This window comes from Mastigoproctus giganteus, chromosome 7, assembly GCF_048544385.1.
Source record: "Mastigoproctus giganteus isolate SK-2022 chromosome 7, ASM4854438v1, whole genome shotgun sequence".
Taxonomy (NCBI): domain Eukaryota; kingdom Metazoa; phylum Arthropoda; class Arachnida; order Uropygi; family Thelyphonidae; genus Mastigoproctus; species Mastigoproctus giganteus.
The window spans coordinates 1,941,491-1,961,505 of NC_143581.1; the positions used below are offsets into that span (position 1 = coordinate 1,941,491).

A 20,015-nucleotide genomic window follows, 5' to 3' on the forward strand; every position below is an offset into this window, starting at 1 on the left:
ATCTAAGTTTAAAGAAGAATTCAATGATTATCTTGGGAATGGGAATAGTATGAATATTTTATCTTTTGCTATCTGATGCAGAAAAAGGTTGCTCCTTGGATCATTCGATCTTAATATTACTTATACTATTTGCTTTGCCATGTATGGCATGGAATAAGTTGCTACTGGGCAGAAACCTATTCCTATATCTTAACTAATGGTAATTAATGATGGGATTCTTCCTCTTGCTCAGAATAATCACCGGAGGGGGCATAAATTCAGATTGAGGAAAGACAGATGTAGGATAGATGTGCGAAATTTGCCTTTAGCCAGCGGGTAGTTGGTTGGTGGAACAGACTTCCATCCCTTGTTGTGGAAGTTGATAGCATAAATAAATTTAAGGCTCAGCTGGACAGGTATTTCTAAAGAACAGAGGGGTGAAATGGAAGTAGGGTTTTTTTTTGTTTTTTTTTTTTGCTGATGCTGCATAAGCTTGCTTTCTTGCATCATATGCCTCTACTAATGCTAATGTAATACATTTCTATATGCTAATGTCGAGACGAACCTGGGACTAGCAGTAAGAGTGTCCAGCACCAAGCCCCAGGAGAGAAAAAGATTAAGGGGACACAGTATCCATACCCATAATTCTCTGAGGAGCATGGTCCAGACCTTTATATTACATTTTAATTAAATTCAAGGAAAAACTAGACAAATAATTGGAGGGGATGGGCAAGTGATGTAGGAGGGTTTTGTTTTTTTATTTGGCTAACACTTTATAGCTTGCTTTCTTGCATCAGATGCCACTACTGCTACTACTACTACTAATAATAATAATAATAACAATAAGTGTAATAACGGATAAAATAATCCCACACAACAGACCAGACATAACCCTTGTGGACAAAAGGGAAAAGGCTACCTATCTGATTGACATAGCAGTACCCAACACTAGCTACCTGCAGAAATCCCATGGGGAAAAAATCAGGAAGCATACACACCTAAGACTGGAGAGGAGATAAAAGAGACATGGCATATGCAACAAGTAACAACCATCCCGATCATCTTGTCAACCACCAGTATGGTACCCCTACATAACAGACTAGCAGCAATAGGTCTCCCAACAAACACCTGTAGGATAGTCAGAGAGTTCCTCAACCAACAGTAACACCAGACATAACAACCACCCATAACAATCACAAGGTGGAACCCACATTCAGGGAGAAAGAATATAAAGAGCAATAATAATAATGATATGCATGATAAGTGCATCATCATGCAGTAGCCCTGTATTCCTATTACTTAAAAAATATTCCACTGTATTCTGTATCAAGCCATAGCACTTGTGGTGTATGTTTATTGGATAATTCCTTCAGTGGCTGAATTGAAGAATCAAAAATAAATAAACTCATGGTAACTGAAGAAATAACAGTATTTACAAATCAGTTACCTTCCTCTGTCCTTTAAGTAATCATTTAGGACAAATAAAATTTTACAGCTGCAATTCTTTAGTAACAGTCTTTTTATTAGAATTAATATATGTTTTATGAGAAACAAAAAATTAATGAGAAAGTGTGATACTGATAATCAGTGTATGATAAATTGTTCCTAGGAATACTGAATTTATATTAAAATGGTTTTTAAAAGAATATTTGTAAACATTTGCTTAAAAAGAAATTGAGTCCATACACATATAATGTAAATATATCTACAAAGAAACTAAATTAAAAAACAGCATAATTTTATTTACATAAACTTAAGCATACAATTTTGTCAACTGATACACTTTTGAACTCAATTATGTTAATGTCCTTGATAATGGCACTTCACACAAATTATTCATTTACTTATAGCACATGCACCAAAACTGGTCCTTGACAAAAGTAACACCAAATCATGCTTTTTTTTTTTTGATAAATCCTGAGTGCTAGTTTTGTGCAACAGAGCATATACTTTAATAATTAGTTTTCAATTCCTTTGGTAATTTCGTTAATGATTTCTTCAATACCTGCCAAGCACCAATGCTGAAGACAAGAAATGACAATGAACTGGAGAAGCAATCATATATAAATGTACAGGTGAAATAGTATTCCTTATGCCACACAAGTATCTCTTTCACAATGGCAAACCCAGTTTCTTCACTGCTTATACAAGAGAAGCAATAAAAGATATATAAAAATATATGTCAGTTATGTATATACATATATTCACACACGCAGACAGAATTCAAGATAATCTATATTCATAAACTGAATGCTTTTTTCCTTTTTGTTTCTTCTTTACTTTTCCATCTTAGACTATATTTCCTGAGATGTTGTGTAGCTGACACCCCTTCCTTTGGTGAGCCCTAATATTAAAAATATTTTATTAGATATTTGAGATAAACAACAAAAAATCTGCTATTTTGTCTCTTGCAGAAATATAAGCTATCAGATCACTATGCTGTATCCTATATCATGGAGAAATCTTAGAGGAAAAATGCAACATATTAAACTAATTGAAGGGCCATCATATATGATAAAAAACAGCAGCTATACAACTGAAAAAGCTGCTGAATTAATTAAAAAGAAAAGGCTTTTAAAAAAAAAAGGCTTATATCAAGGCTCACCTTTTGATCTATATAGTTTAGTATAAATTAAAATTATAAGGTGATAATTATAAAGGAGGGCACAGCCTCAGTATATAGCATTATCCCCTTTCTACACCTCTCAACACTCTCTTATTCTGCTCTCTCATTCTTCTCAACCCCAACCTGGGGAAGTGTGTCTGCAGTGTTGAGGTACTACCATTCCCTAGAACAGACTTTGCTTTGTTCTCCACCATGTGTTTAGAATCACACTTCTTACCTTCCAACCCCATCTTTTTTTTTTTTTTTTTTTCATTGATGCCTCCCATCTTTCATCCCCCACGTACTCATCATCCTTTCTCACTCTCTTTCTCTGGTAGGTTGCCTTCCAGGCTATCACAAACTCCCAGTAACTAAGAAGCCAGTCACATAACATGAACAACATAACCCTCATATGAAATTGCATACACTGACTGGCTTTACAGAGGCACCAAAAGGTCACAGAGAATCTGTGACCCTCTGGTGCCACTAAGACAAGTACATAGCAATGAGCAAACCAAGTTTTTTTATGAAGTGCAGCAAACTCATTGTGGAGACCCTGCATGATGAGGTAGCATTAGTAGAGGCATATGATGATGAAAGAAAGCAAGCTTATATAGCATCAGCCAAAAAAAAAAAAAAAAAACTTACCATTCCACCCATCCATTTGCTCCAAGTTTATTTTAGAAATCAACCGCCTGCTGGCCAAAGGCAAATTTCCACACATCTATTCTATAACTGTCTTTCCTCAATTTGAATTTACACCCTCTCAGGTGCTTAGAGGGGAACAGGTATCCTGTGTGTTATCAGACACTCAGCCTAAAACACTGATGGATCCAATATCTCTCTATTACAGAAGATTTAGGAGAAGTCCGGTTGGCCTGCCTCCCTAAAATCCACTCATGCACACCTTCTCGATGGTAAGCCCTGTTACGTCACTTAGGTGGCAACGAACGTGTAGAGTGGTTCTCTTCAAGATGCCTGGTCAGCGTGAAGAGGAAAAGACCAAACCCTCCAGCAATGAGAGCACAACAATACAAATGGCCCTCAGTCCCCAGCAGCTTTCACTCTCCCTCTTACGGCAGCGAGAGGATCAGAGTGGAAGCAGAGGGTGCTAAGAATCTCTGGGTACGACCTGGCTGCCATGCACGGAAACTGAACTTGGCCTGTTATAACATACGATCACTCATCGGTGAAGACAGGATATTAGAGCTGGAAAAGGAAGTAGAAAATGTGAATTGGAATATCATCGGTTTGGCTGAAAGAAGAAGAAGAAATGAATCATTTATAAGTTTATCAAGTGGAAATCTGCTGTACACCAATGGAAACAGTGAAAGGAGTGAAGGTGGAGTTGGGTTTCTGGTCCATAAAGATTTTAAAAACAACATTTTGGAATTCAAAAGTACATCACCAAGAGTGTCATGACTAATACTCAAGATTTCTAAGAGGTACAAGCTAAAGATTATAATGATTTATGCACCAACATCGAGCCATGACGATGAAGAGGTTGAAGAAATGTACACCGAAATTGAGTCTTCTAGATGAGCAGAAAACCCACTACACTATTATAATGGGGGACTTCAATGCTAAGGTTGGAAAAAGGCAAAACAGCGCAGAAAGAGGAACTATAGGAAATTTTGGAATTGGTGAAAGAAATAAGAGGTGAAAGACTTGTGGAATTTGCAGAATCTCAAGGACTGTCAGTAATGAACACTTTTTTCAAGAAAAGGGTGAACAGAAAGTGGACATGGAAGAGTCCAAATGGATTAACAACTAATGAAATCGACTTCATCCTCACTAACAGAAGATATATTGTGAATGATGTTACCGTCCTGAATAAGGTAAATGTTGGAAGTGATCACAGAATGGTAAGATGTACACTTGATATAGATGTAGGAAAGGAAAGGAAAAAACTGACTCGAGTAAATAATACAAAGGTCTTTGAGATAACAGAGGAGGAGAAAAAGCAGTATGCTGGAACTTAAAAACAAGTTTGAGCTTCTGCAGACTGCCGAGGACCAAGATATCGATGAGGAATATTACAACTTTCTGAAAGTGATAAAGCCCAAGAAACCTATAGGGAAACAGAAATCCAAAGAAGAAAAAATTAGTCAAGAAACACTTGCCATGATGAACCGAAGACGACAAATGAAGAGCGAGAAAAACACTGACAGGGAGAAAATTGAGTATACTGAGTTATGCAAAGCCATTAGAAAGAGACTCAGAGAGGACATAAGAAGATTTAACACAAGAAAAGTAGAACAAGCATTAAGGGAAAACAAAGGATTTAAATCAGCAGCCATGAGCAGTAATACAGAAAGACAAATGATACTGAAATTGAAGAATAGCGATGGTGTACTTATAAACAGCAGAGAAGGCATAATTCAAATAGCAGAAGACTACTATAGAGAATTATACAAGGAGCAGGGGAATGATTCCAGCAGTGGGGAAGATGGATTGCAAAGTAGCAACATATACGACATACCCAATATTCTTCGTGATGAGGTAGAACATGCATTGAAGAAAATGAAGAATCGGAAAGCCCCGGGGGAAGATGAAGTTACTGTAGAGTTGTTAAAATTGGGAGGAAGAGACATAACACAAAAACTGGCAAGGCTCTTCACAAAGTGCATTAGAAAAGGTGTGACGCCTAAGCAGTGGAATAATGCAATCATAGTTTTGCTGCATAAGAAAGGAGATAAATCAGAAATTGGAAATTATAGACCAATTAGCTTGTTATCCAACATCTACAAGTTGTTCACAAGGGTCATTACTAACAGGTTAGAAAGAATACTTGATGAGAATCAACCGAAAGAGCAATCTGGCTTTAGGACAGGATTCTCAACTATGGATCACCTTCACGTAATATCACAGCTAATGGAGAAAGCAAATGAATATAAAACACCATTATGCCTGGCATTTGTGGATTTATGAAAAGGCATTTGACTCCATACAGCATAAGGCAATGTTTCGGGCACTGGAAAGACAAGGCATAGATACCCCATATATTATGATTTTGAAGAAAATATATTAGAGTGCTACCTCCTTTATTAGACTAGACAAAGACAGTAGCAAATTTAAAATCGAGAAAGGAGTTCGACAAGGAGACACAATATCTCCGAAGCTGTTTACTGCTGCCCTTGAGGGAGCTTTCAGAAGATTAGACTGGTCGCAGAAAGGAGTCAATGTGAACGGAGAGTACCTAAACCATTTACGATTTGCAGATGACATTGTGATTATAAGCCACGATCCCAAAGAATTAGAGGAAAATCTTAATCAGTTATGCACATTTAGTAAGGATTTTGGACTAAAGATGAATATGGCTAAAACAAAAGTAATGAAGAACAAGTATGCCACGGAAAGGGAAATAATGATTGAAGGAGCAGTAATTGAAAAGGTGGAGTCATATACTTATCTGGGACAAGTTATTAGCTGTAATAATGATAAATGGCTGGAAGTCAAGAGAAGAATAAATTTTGGATGGATAGCATTCAGGAAATATAGTCACATACTGAAGAGCAATATCCCAGTTTGTCTGAAACGTAAAATAATGGACCAATGTATACTCCCCACCATGACTTATGGAAGTGAAACTTGGGCACTCACCAAAAGAATGGAAGAGAAGCTGAGAACTACACAGCGAAGAATGGAACGAATTATATTGGGAATCAGACTGTTAGATAAGAAGAGAAACACATGGATTAGGCAGAAAACTCAAGTAAAGGACATTCTTATCAAAACTAAAGAACTAAAATGGTCTTGGGCAGGACACATAGCTCGAAGACATGATGACAGATGGACTAAGAAAATAACAGAATGGTATCCAAGAGGAGCTAGAAGAAAACCTGGAAGACAAAGGCGGAGATGGATAGATGAAATTCATGAGTCTGTGGGTAGTAAATGGATGGCCAGTGCTCAAAACAGAAGGAACTGAAAAGTTGCTGGAGAGGCCTTCATCCTGCAGTGGATTGAAAATGGCTGATGATGTGGTCTCAGTTCTAATCTCAATGATGTCCATTTCCACTTGCAGTCGGCCAAACCCCATGTACTTTTTCTGACAGAATCTCAGTTATCGGTTGATTCAACTACTGTTCATCTGAGTTGCCCAAATTATTTGCTGTATGATTCCTTTTGCCTCAAAGGTGGTATTTGTGCATATGTCTGTTCCAATATTCCCTGTCAGAGAATTGGTAATTTGGAATCTCCTCTCTTTGATCTTTTCTGGTTTGTTTGTTTGTTGTTTGTTATTTGGTTTTTAGGAGCATTAGCAACAAAGGCCATATTGCTCCGGGATATTATGCGGTGGTCATTCCCTGACCTTTCCGCATCCTCCCTATTTGGTGGTGATGGGCTCGAACTCCGGTCTAATCAAGAAGCGTGTGCTACGCACTGCTGCTCCTTCCCACCTGGCTACGGAGGTGCCCTTCTCTGGTTTAAAATCTCTCTACCTCATTGTGTCAAATTCATCTGACCTCTCTACCGTTCTCCCAACTCCACTAACCATTTGGAGCTCTTTGACTTCCTCTCTTTGCAACTTGACTTTCTCCAGTCCAACTTTCCTAACAGTGAAGTAATTTTCCTTAGTGATTTTAATGTTCACAACTCCAGCTGGCTTCTGTGTTTGTGTCACACCAACCCAGCTGGTTGAGGTGCTGAGGCTTTTGTAATTTCTAATGACCTTACACAGATTGTTAATTTACCTACAAGAATATCGGACAGTCCTAACCATACAGCCAACACACTTGATCTTTTTCTCAAAAACAACCCTTCTAAGTACACTGTCGAAGTGAGTGGTCCTTTTGTACCTCGGATCACAACTTGGTGATTGTCTCTTCTCCAATGGAGCCTTCATCTCATGGCCATTCCCAACCTCATATTTTTTGGCATTGCAAAAATGTAAAATGGGATGACCTGCGAGATTTCTTTTCTTCTTTTCCGTGGTCGAACTACTGTTTCAAAACTTCTGATGTTAACGTTTACTCTGATCGCGCCAATGAAATTATTCTTGTAGGAATGGAATCCTTTATTCCACACTCCCCTTTAAAATCTCGTCCTTTATCTAAACCTTGGTTTTCCAATAAATGTGCTAAGGCTGTTCAAGAGAAGAACGTTGCATATCGTAATTGGCTTGTTTCCAAAACTTCAGTTTCATTTTCTACCAAAGCTTGCAAAAATTGTAAAGCAGTCATTAATCAGTCCAAACTAGATTTTGAACAGTCTAAGAGTAGAAAACTTGCTTCTTACCCTAATGGTTGCCGAGCATTCTGGTCTCTTGCCAAAGCTATTGGCTGCAACTTTTGCCCATCTCTGCTCCCACCTCTGTCAAAACCAGATGGTTCTGTTGTCACTTCAGCCAAGGCTAAAGCTGACCTGCTAGCATCCCATTTTTCTTCCAACTCATGTATTAATGATCTTGGTAAAACACCTCCCACCATTTACAACAAGCTCCATTCAATGCCTCCTGTGGTCTTCCATCAAAAGGATATCAAAAGGATTTTGCCGAATCTTGATGCTAAGAAAGCTCCAGGTCCTGATGGTATTTCTCCACTTGTTCTCAAAACCTGTGCTCCTGAACGTACTCCTGTTCTTTGCCACTTTTTTCACTTTCTTATTCCAAAGGTGTTTTTCCTTCTGCTTGGAAATTTGCTCATATCCAACCAGTTCCTAAAAAGGGTGACAAATCTCTCCCGTCAAATTATTGTTCCATTGCAATTACTTCTGTTTCTAAAGTAATGGAGAAATCAATTAACTGCCAACTCTTAAACTACCTAGAAACCTTCTGTCTGATCAACAATCACCAGTATTGATTAAATCAGTGTCGATCCACTGGTGATATTCTGGCTTATGTTATTCATTTATGGACAAATTCAATGGAAAAGTTTGGTGAAAAACAAGCCGTTGCTCTTGACATCTCAAAGGCTTTCGATAGTGTTTGGCATAAAGGTCTTTTAAATAAGCTTCCATCTTACGGTTTGCCAACTGTTTTTTGTAATTGGTTATCCAGTTTTCTCTCTGATCACTAACTGAAGGTGATGGTACTCTGTTTTTTAACTTCTCCACTAATGCTGGTGTCCCCCAAGGTTCAGTTCTTTTCCTCTTGTATATTAATGACCTTCTTCCATTGACTGGAAATTCTATCCATAGTTTTGCCGATGATAGCACATTGCATTCCACTTTCCATTTTGAAAAATCTTGCCCGGCTCAATCAGCTTCAACTTCTCGAATATCTGCCACGAATTCCTTAAATGCCGATCTCCAGGTAATTCTCAGAGACTTGATGTCACACAGATATAAGGGATGCAGAATTGGAATTTGGTGAGTACAGTGTGTAGAGAAAGGACAGACAGATAGGAAGGGAGGAGGGGTTATGCTATTAGTTAAGAAACACATAAAATCTAAGGAAATGCATCCAATTGACATGGGTGGACAGTGCAATGTTGAGTCAGTTTGTATGATATAAATACTGGGAAGGCAAATTTGAAAGTAGGAGTGTATCATAGGCCTAATGACTCTAATGAGTATAATGACCAACTGTACAGAGCAATAGAGCAGGCCAATAAATGAGATTGTCTTATAATGGGGTGTTTTAACTTCCCAGATATTCACTGGAAATTGTGTATTGGTCACTCACACAGTAGCAAGGCATCTTCAAAAAGGCCTATGGGGCTGGGTAATTCCATATTGAAATAATTACACTCAAACACTAGCCAAGCAGTTAAAATTTTACTATAAAATAAAATCAAATATAAAATAAAATAAATATGATACAAATATCGGTTAAACTAGACTATTACAATAAATATGTTAAAACAATTAAAAACAATGCTAAAATTGTTAAAATATACTAAAATAGCAAAGCTTTCGGAGACAGTGGTCTCCGAAAGTTTCGGTACTGTCTCCTTCCTCAACAGTGTTGAGAAATGAGACAGTGGTCTCTGAAAGCTTTGCTATTTTAATATATTTTAACAATTTTAGCATTGTTTTTAATTGTTTTAACATATTTATTGTAATAGTCTAGTTTAACCAATATTTGTATCATATTTATTTTATTTTATAGTAAAATTTTAACCGCTTGGCTGGCGTTTGAGTGTAATTATTTCAATACAGTAGCAAGGCTTTTGTGGATTTATTGAATGATTGTTTTCTACAGCAGCAGCATGTTAGAGCAGCAACTAGAGGGAGCTCTTGATGTGATTGTCAGTAGCGATGCTTCCTACATTAAGAATCTGCAGATAAAGGAACCACTAGATGGAAGTGATCACAGTGTGCTGATGTGGGATTTACTCAAAGAGGTAATTACCATCAAGGGTAAAGGAAAGGGTTTTTGCTTTCATAAAGGTGACTACAGTGGATGGCAGTTTTTAAACTCTATGGGACCAATTGATAATTTTACCAACAGCAAATTCTAAATGGAAAGCATTCAAACAATTAATCTTGGAAGCTACTAGGCTTTTTTTATATCAACTAAGAAATATTGTTCAAGGTTTTGGCCTAAATGGATGTCAGATGAACTAATGAGACATGTTGTTGTTGTTGTTTGTTGGATTTATTGGTGCAAGGGCTACTAAGGCCATAATGCACCTATTTCAATCTTATTTGATACATGATTGTTATATTAAATAAAAGGATTCAGATCAGGTGATATTTGTTTATCAATTTGAGGAAGGTAAAAACATCATTAATATCTTGTCGGTCTCCGAGAATCTGTTGTAAGGTAAGTTTATTAGAAGAATATAGATGTGAAGAGAAAGCTGTTTTTCGTTCTCTCAGATATAATGGGCATTCAATGATCAAGTGGTTTACTGTGAGTTGAGTTTGGCAGTTGCTGCATAGTGGAGGGTCATCCTGAGTGAGTAAATAACTATGAGTTAGGTGAGTATGTCCTATTCGAATTCTAGCAAGTACTACTTCTTCCTTTCTATTGCCTCTTAGGCTTGATAGCCACTTCTTGTGATTGTTTTTAATCTGAAAAAGCTTATTGCTTTTTTCTCCCTGCCAAATGGATAGCCATTTTTTTCTAACTTTGGTATGTATGATGCGTTTTAAATCTGTGTAAGGTATCTTCATGTCTGATTTTATGTGACTGGCGTTCTTGGCTGCAAGATCCACTTGTTCGTTTCCTCTGATTCCAGAGTGCCCAGGTATCCAACAGAAAATTAATTTTTGCCTGTTTGCAAGAAGCTGCACTAACTTGGTTTGAATTTGTTGTAGAAACGGATGACTGGAAGGAAATTTACACTGAAGAGCAGATACAGCACTTAAGGAATCGGTGTAGATAATAGTTTGAGGATATAATGACTGTTTTACATTGTCTAGAGCCATCAGGATAGCATACAGTTCTGTGGTGTAAATACTGTACTCCAAAGGGAGCTGCTGGGATATTGTATTGTTTGGTAGAACTGCAGCTGCTCCAACTTTACTATCTGTCTTGGAACCATCAGTGTAAATTTGGGTAAAATTTACAAAAAAGCTCCCAGTGCAATTCGGAGGGCATTGTGATGTACTGGGTCGAGCCATTTTAATACACTTTCTCTAGCTGAGGCATATGCAGGTGACCCATAGTCTAGTTTGGATCTTATGAGCGACCGGTACAAGTGCAGCAGCATGTACCGATCTGCACCCCATGACACAGCGGAAATTGCCCTGAGGAGATTCAGCTTCTTTAGACAGGTTGTACGAATATGTTTAATATGCTCTAAGAAACTAAGTTTTCTATCCAGAATTAGTCCAAGAAAGCTAATACTCTGTTGAAAAGAAATTGGATGAGAATCAAGACGTAAATCGGGATCTGGATGTAAATTCCATTTATGGCAAAAATGAATTGCTGTTGTTTTTTGTTTTGAAAGTCTGTATCCATTATTTTTGGCCCACTGAACAAGCTTGTTAATTGTACCTTGAAGCTGCCATTCAATGAAACGCATGTTTTGTGAGTGGCTTGAGATCGCCAGATCGTCGGCATACAGATAAGTTTCAACTGTGTCAGGAATACATTTTGTAATGGAATTAATCCTGAGAGAGAGAGAAGAGCGTGGCACTAAGCACAGAACCCTGAGGGACCCCCTCTTCTTGCACAAATGTTTGTGAGAGAGCAGAGTGAAATCGTACCTAAAAGGTCCTATTGCTCAAAAAGTTCTGGATAAATTTTGGAAGATGACCACGAATACCGGATTCATAGAGATCGTGAAGAATTCCATACCGCCAGGTTGTATCAAAAGCTTTTTCGATGTCAAGACATATCATCACTAGGTGTTCGTTCCTGAGAAATGCATTTTGGATGTTTCCTTCAGCTTTGACCATAAGGTCAAGTGTTGATCTAGTTCTTCGAAATCCATATTGATTTTGACTTAGAATGCATTCAGTCTCTAGGAACCATGTCAATCTGGCATTAATTATTTTTTCTAATGCTTTTCCTATACAACTAGTTAACGCTATCGGTCGGTAATTTGCTGGATCTGAATGGTCCTTTCCTGGTTTTGGGAAAGCTAATACAATAGAATGACGCCAACTGGTAGGGTAGTAGTCTTCGCCGAAGATTCTATTATACAGTTTTAGCAGAGCAGAAAGGGATTCTTCACTCAAGTGATATATCATGGCACAGTACACTCCACGGGCCAGCAGCACTATTTTTGGATCTTGCAAGTACGCTCGCTACGTAACTCTGCCATGGTAAGGGGTACATTATATGGATGCTGTCGTGAAGTACTGAAATTGAGATTATATTTTTCTGCTTGTATTTTATGTGCCTGGAAACTTGGCTCAAATGCGGTTACAGCGGAGATTTTTTCAAAGGTTTCACCTAATGTATTAGAAATATCGAGAGGATTGCAGATTTCTTTGCCTTTTAGATATATTATCGGAGTGGTTATAGGTGGATATTTTCCATTAATTCTTCGAACTTTAGTCCGAACAGTTCTGATATTTGTGGTCCTGTTTATAGAGGAGGCATATTTAGACCATGTCTCTTTTTTGCTTATTCGTTGTATGTGACAAGATTTAGCTCTAGCTTTCTTGAACTGTATGAGATTAGCTGTGGTTGGGTATTTACGAAATAAGTTCCAGTATCTATTCTTCTCTTTTTTCGCATTGCTACAGGCTTCATTCCACCATATCTTTGGGTGGGAGCGAGTTTTCATGGATGATCTGGGTATACTGGTTTCTGCAGCTGCTATCATTTGCTGAGTTATGTAAGTTACGGCAGAGTCAATGGTGAGGGTCTCAATAGTCTGAATATCTAGATGTGCCAGCTCTTGATATTTCTTCCAGTTAGCTTTGTCGAATTTCCAAACAGTTTTTATCTCAGTTTGAGGAGGAGAGTTAGCCGATAGTGTGCATATTACTGGAAAGTGGTCACTATTTCGCAGGTTATCAGTGACCGTCCAATCAATAAGAGGAAGGAGGTTTGGCAAGCATATTGAAAGATCAATTGCAGAAGTTGACCTTGAGGAAAGATGCACATATGTGTGAGTCCCATTGTTTAATAATGTTAAGTTGTGCCTTTCAAGAAATTTTTCAATTAACTGACCTCTCTTATCAAGGTGCGAGGAACCCCATAGGGGGTGATGCCCATTCCAGTCACCCAAGATACAGAAAGGTGGTGGCAGCTGAGTAACTAAATCATTCAAATCTGCTAGAGAGTATGAATAGTTTGGCGAAAGGTATATGGAAACAACTGTTACCGCTATCTTAACCATAACTCTAGCAGCAATTGCTTCTAAAGTTGTTTGCAGTGGGACTGGTCTGAAAGGAGTTCTGGAGTTTACTAGCAATGCTACACCTCCATGTGCTGTACTAGAGTCGTTCCTATCCTTTCTAAGCATTATATGATGTTTTATGCTCATAGTTATTTTAGGGGTCAGGTTTGTTTCCTGTAGCAAAGAACAGCAGGCTTATATTCGGTAATTAAGTCATAAACATCGTCTGAGTTAGCTCGGAGTCCGCGACAATTCCATTGAATGATTCTATGCATTATTGAGGATTATCGGGTGTGTCTGCTTGCTTACGGGATGTGGTCTGTTTGCGCCTGTCTAGTCTTTTTTCCCTTTTTGGGAAATTTGGTCTAGTGACGTCCATGTCCTCCTCTTCTGCATGAAGTTCAAGAAGTGGGTCATCTCGGTGTGAATTTCTATCTATGTCCATGGTATCAGTACTGGTTTTTTGATTATTTCTTTCAGAGCTTGTTTGATTAACTGGCTGTTGAACAGAATTTTTATCTGGCGGTATTGTCAATGGTGTGTTTACCGAATGAGTTGATTGCTGTTGGGTAGGCTGTTCTTTTAGTGTAGAGAGGACTGACCTGGCCCAATCAGAAATTGAGATGCTTGGCGGAACTGAACAATCTGTTTGTACTGTTATGGATCGTTGCTTTTTTACAACTGAAGAATAAGATGGCAATTTATTTGAAATTTTAAACAATGTCTTTTTGCTTCTTGGTATGGCACTTTTGTATATTCTTTTCAGTCTGCCACTGGATGCACTCCTTTGAAAATGCTGAATGATTCCCCTTACAGTTTGGGCAGCTTTGTATTTCAGTGGGGCAGTCTGTGTGAACATGCTCTTTTGAACCACAGGAGGCACAGATGGTTACACCCCTGCAGACTGCTTGTGAGTGTCCAAATTTTTGGCATTTAAAACACCAGACTGGGTTTGGAACATAAGGTCAAATTTTGCACCTTAAATATCCAGCTTTAATAGTTGTTGGTAAAATTGGTGTTTTAAATGTAAGAATGACCATTCAGGTAGGAGTAAGAACCCAATCTTTCTTAATGACTATCCTTTTGGCATTTATTACATTTTGATTGCCTAATTCCTGAACGATTTCCTCCTCAGATACGTTAAGGAGATCCCACTCGGCTATTATCCCTTTAGAGGAGTTTAAGGTGGCATGCGGGGTAACCTTTGTGGGAATTCCACCAAAAGTCGATATTTTTAATAGTTTTTCCGAGTGTTTATTCTCGTTCATCTCCACTAGAAGGTCTCCGGATTTTAATCTTCTAACCATTTTTGGTGGGCCCGCCACATTCTCAAGACATTTCTGTATTAAGAATGGGGAGAGCTTACTCAAAGGATTGTCAGTCAAAGAATGCAGTATCAAAAAAAGAGGAGCAGGGGTTTCTGTTCCTTCTTTTTTCTGCCGTTTTGCATTTCCTGCATTTAAGTCTTCTCTGTTTGAGAGATCTGAATCATGAGATCCATAAGTGGCATGTCTATTTATGTCCATCTTTGCTCCTTTTTGCCCCGGGAGAGTGTTTTTCTTCTCCCAGGTTTCCAGCCCCGCCATGTGGAGGCAGGAGCGGTGCCACCAGTGACCAAGCGGTTTAGAGGTTTAGTTAGGTTAGTACGGATTATATATATATATACACAAGGAAAGAAAGGTGTATTTCCTTTCTGGATTCTACTTGAAAGCTTTTAAGTAAAGAATCACTTAAGAAAAACAAGAAGAATAGTGACACTGGAAAATAAATATAACTAATCCGCTGAGAAAGAATGCTATGTATCGCACAAAATATCGCTTGGGCACTATCGCTTGGCACTCAGGGCCAATGAGACATGCGGCACAGAAGAAAAATGTGTGAGATACATATAAATTAACAGGTGAGACAGAAGCCTATGGTAGATATAAGCTGGTCTGTATTCCACTCACAAAGGACATTAGATAGAGAAAGGCAGATTACAAGAAATCTTGGGCAAAAGATGCAAAGAAAAACAGCAAAGAGTTCTTTAATTATGTAAACTGTAGAAGGAAGGGGATGAATCAGATTGGTCTACTTGATATTGATGGTTCAACCGTTGATGAGCCTGCACAGGTGTCTGACAAACTGAATGAGTATTTTGCATCTACATTTACACATTAGGAGTTATTCAGGGGAGGGAGGAGGAGAAATTGTTGAAGTTAAACATAAGAAAGGCACATGGGGGTGGGTAGGATCTATCCAGTTATATTAAAGGAGGCAGCAAGGGAAGTAAGCAAACCCTTAGCCATAATTGTGAGAGCTTCTTTGGACTCAGGGGAGGTGCCAATGAACTGGAGATGTGCAAATGTGACCCCAATTCACAAAGGAGAATCAAAGGGTGACACAAGAAATTACAGACCTGTTAGTTTAACTTCTGTTCCAGGGAAATAAATGGAAGCAATGTTTAAAAAAACACTGCAGGATCATCTAGACAAGACTTCAGTTATAGTTCGGACACAGCATGGGCTTGTTACGGGGAAGTCCTGTCTGACCAATTTGATTAAATACTATGATGTGGTCACATAGGAACTGGATGCAAAAAATAATACTGATATTATACACAGTCAGGCCTCGCATAACGTGAGTTCAATTAACACGATTTTCAGTTAATGGTATTTGAAAAATTATACCACTTTTCACTTTACACAATGCAAATTTCCAGTTAACGCGATCTTTTTTTTTTATCCGATAGTTGAAAAAGATTTGAATCGCGCATTAAGCATACCGCAAATCGTACGGTCAATAAACAAACATTTGCCTGCTGCCCGCCTCGGTGTGTTCCATCAACCATTGGAAGAAGACGTGCTACTTGTTTGTCTCCTGCTAATAAAGTCAATGCACACTTGCATAAAATTTCAAATTTTTAAATGAGCCAGATGAAAATGTTACCGCGAAGGAGATAACGGTAAAAGAACTTGATGAAATCTTTTGTATTGCATAGAACCTCAAACAAAAGGTTTGAGGTTCTCTGCGATATTTATTCCGCCAGGGCCCAGAGAAGATTGTTGTCGGCTATCGGAAATTGATTGATGAAAAGAGAAAGTCAACACTGTTCAAATATTTCCGCAACAGTCATTTCTTCATTGTGTATTTTATGTCAGAGGTTCCCAAACTTTCTTGGTTCACGGCGACCTTAGTGTCTCAGTAATTTTTTCAAGGCGCACCCAGACCAAAATAAATACCTAACAGTTCCGTTTAGCAGTTAGGTCCAAACAACTTAATAAGAAATGCTGAAACTGTGAACTACCTCGAGCTAGTAGTTGGCACGGTGTCCGACAGATGTCGAGTATCGCTGTGTTTCCCTCAAAAATTTAAAATATTCTGCGGCGCACAGTTTGGGAACCGCTGTTTTATGCAATAAACATTTAATTCCATAATAATTTTCATTTACTTTTACATTGTATACAGTTAAAAAGTTATTTAAAAGGTATTTTTAAAATTCTTTATGGACATTCCAGAAGGTCAAGGACCAATTATAATTTTTCTTATTGATTATTATATTCGATTAATGTGTTTCCGTTTTGCGCGATGTGCTTGTGGGACGAATTAATCCCGTTAATCGAAGCCAGCCTTAACTTGTTTTTTTTTTTAGGAAAGCTTTTGATACCGTTGCACATGGAAGACTACTATATACATTAGAGCAGTGTGGCATTAAGGGCAAATTGCTGCTATGGATAAAGGGATGGTTGAGTAGAGGAAGACAGAGAGTGGTAATCAATGGACACTCCTCTTCATGGACTAATGTTATTAGTGGAGTCCCAAGGGTTTAGTGTTGGGTCCATTGTTGTTTTCTGTATTTGTTAATGATACTGATGAAGGTATAGCAGGCTTAATGTCCAAGTTTGCAGGGTTGTTAATGACACTAATGACTGTATGCTACTGCATAGGATCCAGAAAAGTTTGGCAGATGGACCGAGAGGTGGCAACTGGTTTAACATTGACAAATGTAAAGTATTGCATATGGGTATCATTAACCCTAGAGTAATGTATCAACTGTGGTACTAAGCTCAGGGTGGTAGAGAATTAAAAGGACCTGGGGGTAATTGTGCAGTCAGAAATGAAGTTTTCTGAGTAGTGCAGCAGTCTGCAAGAGTAGCTCATGGCGTTTTGTCAACGATATACAGGAATTTTGTAGCAGGGATAATGAGGTGATTATCCCCTTGTATAAGGCAATGGTCAGGCCACACCTTGAGTACTGTATACAGGTCTAGAGGCTGATTTTATTTTTAGGAAGGATGCAGAGCTGCTTGAATGAGTACAGTGAATGGCAACAAGATTATTGAATGGAACAAAGGGTTGCTCTTATGAAGGAAAGCTTAAGTTCTGAAAATAACAGTGTCTGGAGACTAGGCACCTCGAGGTGATTTGATCGAGTTGTATAAGGCCTTGAATGGTTTGAGTAAGCTCACTGCTGAAGGGATTCTTCCTCTTGCCCAGATTAATCTGGACAAGAGGAAGAATTAAAGCCTGAGGGGACATAAATTCTGATTAATGCCTGATTAAAGCCTGAGGACACATAAATTCAAATTGAGGAAAGGCAGTTGTAGAATGTGCAGAAATTTGCCTTTAGCCAGCTGGTAGTAGATTGCTGGAATAAACTTCCATCTTTCATTGCAGAAGTTGACACCTTAAATAAATTCAAGGCAGAACTGGACAAACATCTGGAGCAAATGGATGGGTGAAACGGAAAGTTTTTTTTTTTTTTTTTGCTGATGCTATATAAGCCTCTGCTAATGCTAATTTTTTGGCACAAGGGGGGGGAAGGAGACACAGACCTCCAAAACATATGGTTATTTAATATATGCTAAATTTATTAAATTATCAAAAAAAAAAAAAAATGCAGTGTAATGCAATTTTATTTAAATTGCTATTTCCTGTAATTCTAAAATCATAAACCTTCTAAAACATCATGATCTTCAGCCTATATGTTTCCATTGTTTTTTTTTTTTTTTTGAAAACCCCAAACACGAAAGGTATCAAAACCTATAGTACTTAGTACCGTGCATGGGTTGGAGGAGAAGTATGGGGGAGGGGGATGCCGGAAACTTTGCTCTAGAGACTAAACAATGGGTTTCACCACTTCAAGCCTCCAATAAGCAAAGTGGTGGTATTTTACTGGTTGATGAAAGTCATCTACCACCTACTTACATGATTAGAACCTCCAAGCTACTTATATAGCAATATTAAAACCCTACAATTCCATACCATGCACTACACTACTAGTTTATACTACTAGTTACGTGACATGATATTCACACCAAATCACTGATACAAAAGCTCTAAAAATATTAAGTCGTAACTTAACATAATCTCTAGCTAAATTTAAAAATAAGCTAATGAATGTGAACAGGACTATCAAGCTATTTATTGAACACAATTTAATGTGTTAATTAAGTAAAAACAAAAATGGAAAATTTTCCAAAACACTTATCCATTTCCAAGAGCTCAAAATTCTTCATCTGCATAGTTTGTAATCTCAAACCTAATGAATATGCAGTTTCTTTTCATCTCTGTTCTTCCTACACTTTATTTTCATCAAACGAATTTGGCATTATGATTTTAATTTAAAAGGGATTTTACAGAGTGCATATTTTTGAAACTGTTTTTTGTTTAAAATTTTTTTTAAAAATTCAATATTCAAATAGTTTATAATGAAACTTTGTGTAAAATTTATTTTTGCATGCCTAGTACACAGTGTTCTGGATGTAGGGTTTCTCAATATTACAAAGTTAAATTTTTGTTTTTGAAACATGGAGCTGAGTGTTTTCAATTAAAAGAATTTTTTTTTTTTTTATAACAGATCAGGATAGGGGAACCCCCTCAAGCTCTTCTTTTAACTGAGTGAAGGGCATGTTGGTTATCCTAATGATATAAAAAAAATTAACTTAAAACTATTTAATAGAATTAGGTCACTGTGAATTTTAGTATTCCTCTAGTATGATGTGAAGTGGCAACCTCTATTTTTTGAAAACTGGATAAGCTTTTGGATAATAACAGGAATTGCTTTTATTAAATGTATTTTTCATTCTGTTATCATAAATAATGTCAAAAACGAATTCCATTAAAAACTGCACAATTTAAAACTATTTCTTGCCTTAATATATTAAGTGGTGCACAAAATGTAATAGCATGCTTGTTGTGAGATTTTTTTTTTTTTTTTTTTTTTGTACTCCTGATAAAGGATACATCAAGCAGGGAGAAAAGTAGCACATAAAACTAATAGTTATATCACTTACTGATTATTTGTATGTTTAAGTATTTCTTCCATTCTTTTCTGCATGTACTCCTTAAAAAACTGATCATCAAGAAGCTCTTGTAAATCTTGATCCAGATTTGTTCCATTATCTATATTCTTTTCATCATCCAACTGAGACCTACAAGTCACCGTAATCTTTTGTTATTGATATTTTTTCCTCTCACTTTCTTTAGGCTTTCATTTAATTTTTTGTAGAATGATTAATCTACTCACCTATTTTCTTAATTTTTATATTTTCATTACGCTTGAAGAACTAAGAATGAGAGTTCAAAAGAACCCCTTTTGACCTCTAAGTGAATTATCTGATTGGCATAAAGACAGATTATTATCTCGCATTATATTAGCTTGCACATGTTGATTAATTTACTTGCAAACAATTTTCCAAATTCCAATAGTTGGTAACACATGCCACTAAATATACTGTTGTCGCATACTGTGTCAGGGTCCT

At 37.5% G+C, this 20,015-nt stretch overlaps 1 protein-coding gene across 4 annotated transcripts in view; it reads right to left on the reverse strand.

The window, feature by feature from the left end:
• Positions 1 to 1,795: 1,795 nt before the first annotated feature.
• Positions 1,796 to 20,015, reverse strand: part of LOC150082427 (uncharacterized) — a 253,470-nt gene continuing 235,250 nt past the window's right edge. For all 4 annotated transcript variants that reach the window (XM_090377496.1, XM_090377495.1, XM_090377494.1 and 1 more), the window contains one exon: positions 1,796 to 2,323. The gene's annotated coding sequence lies outside the window, so the exon portion shown is untranslated. The remainder of the gene's footprint in view (positions 2,324 to 20,015) is intronic.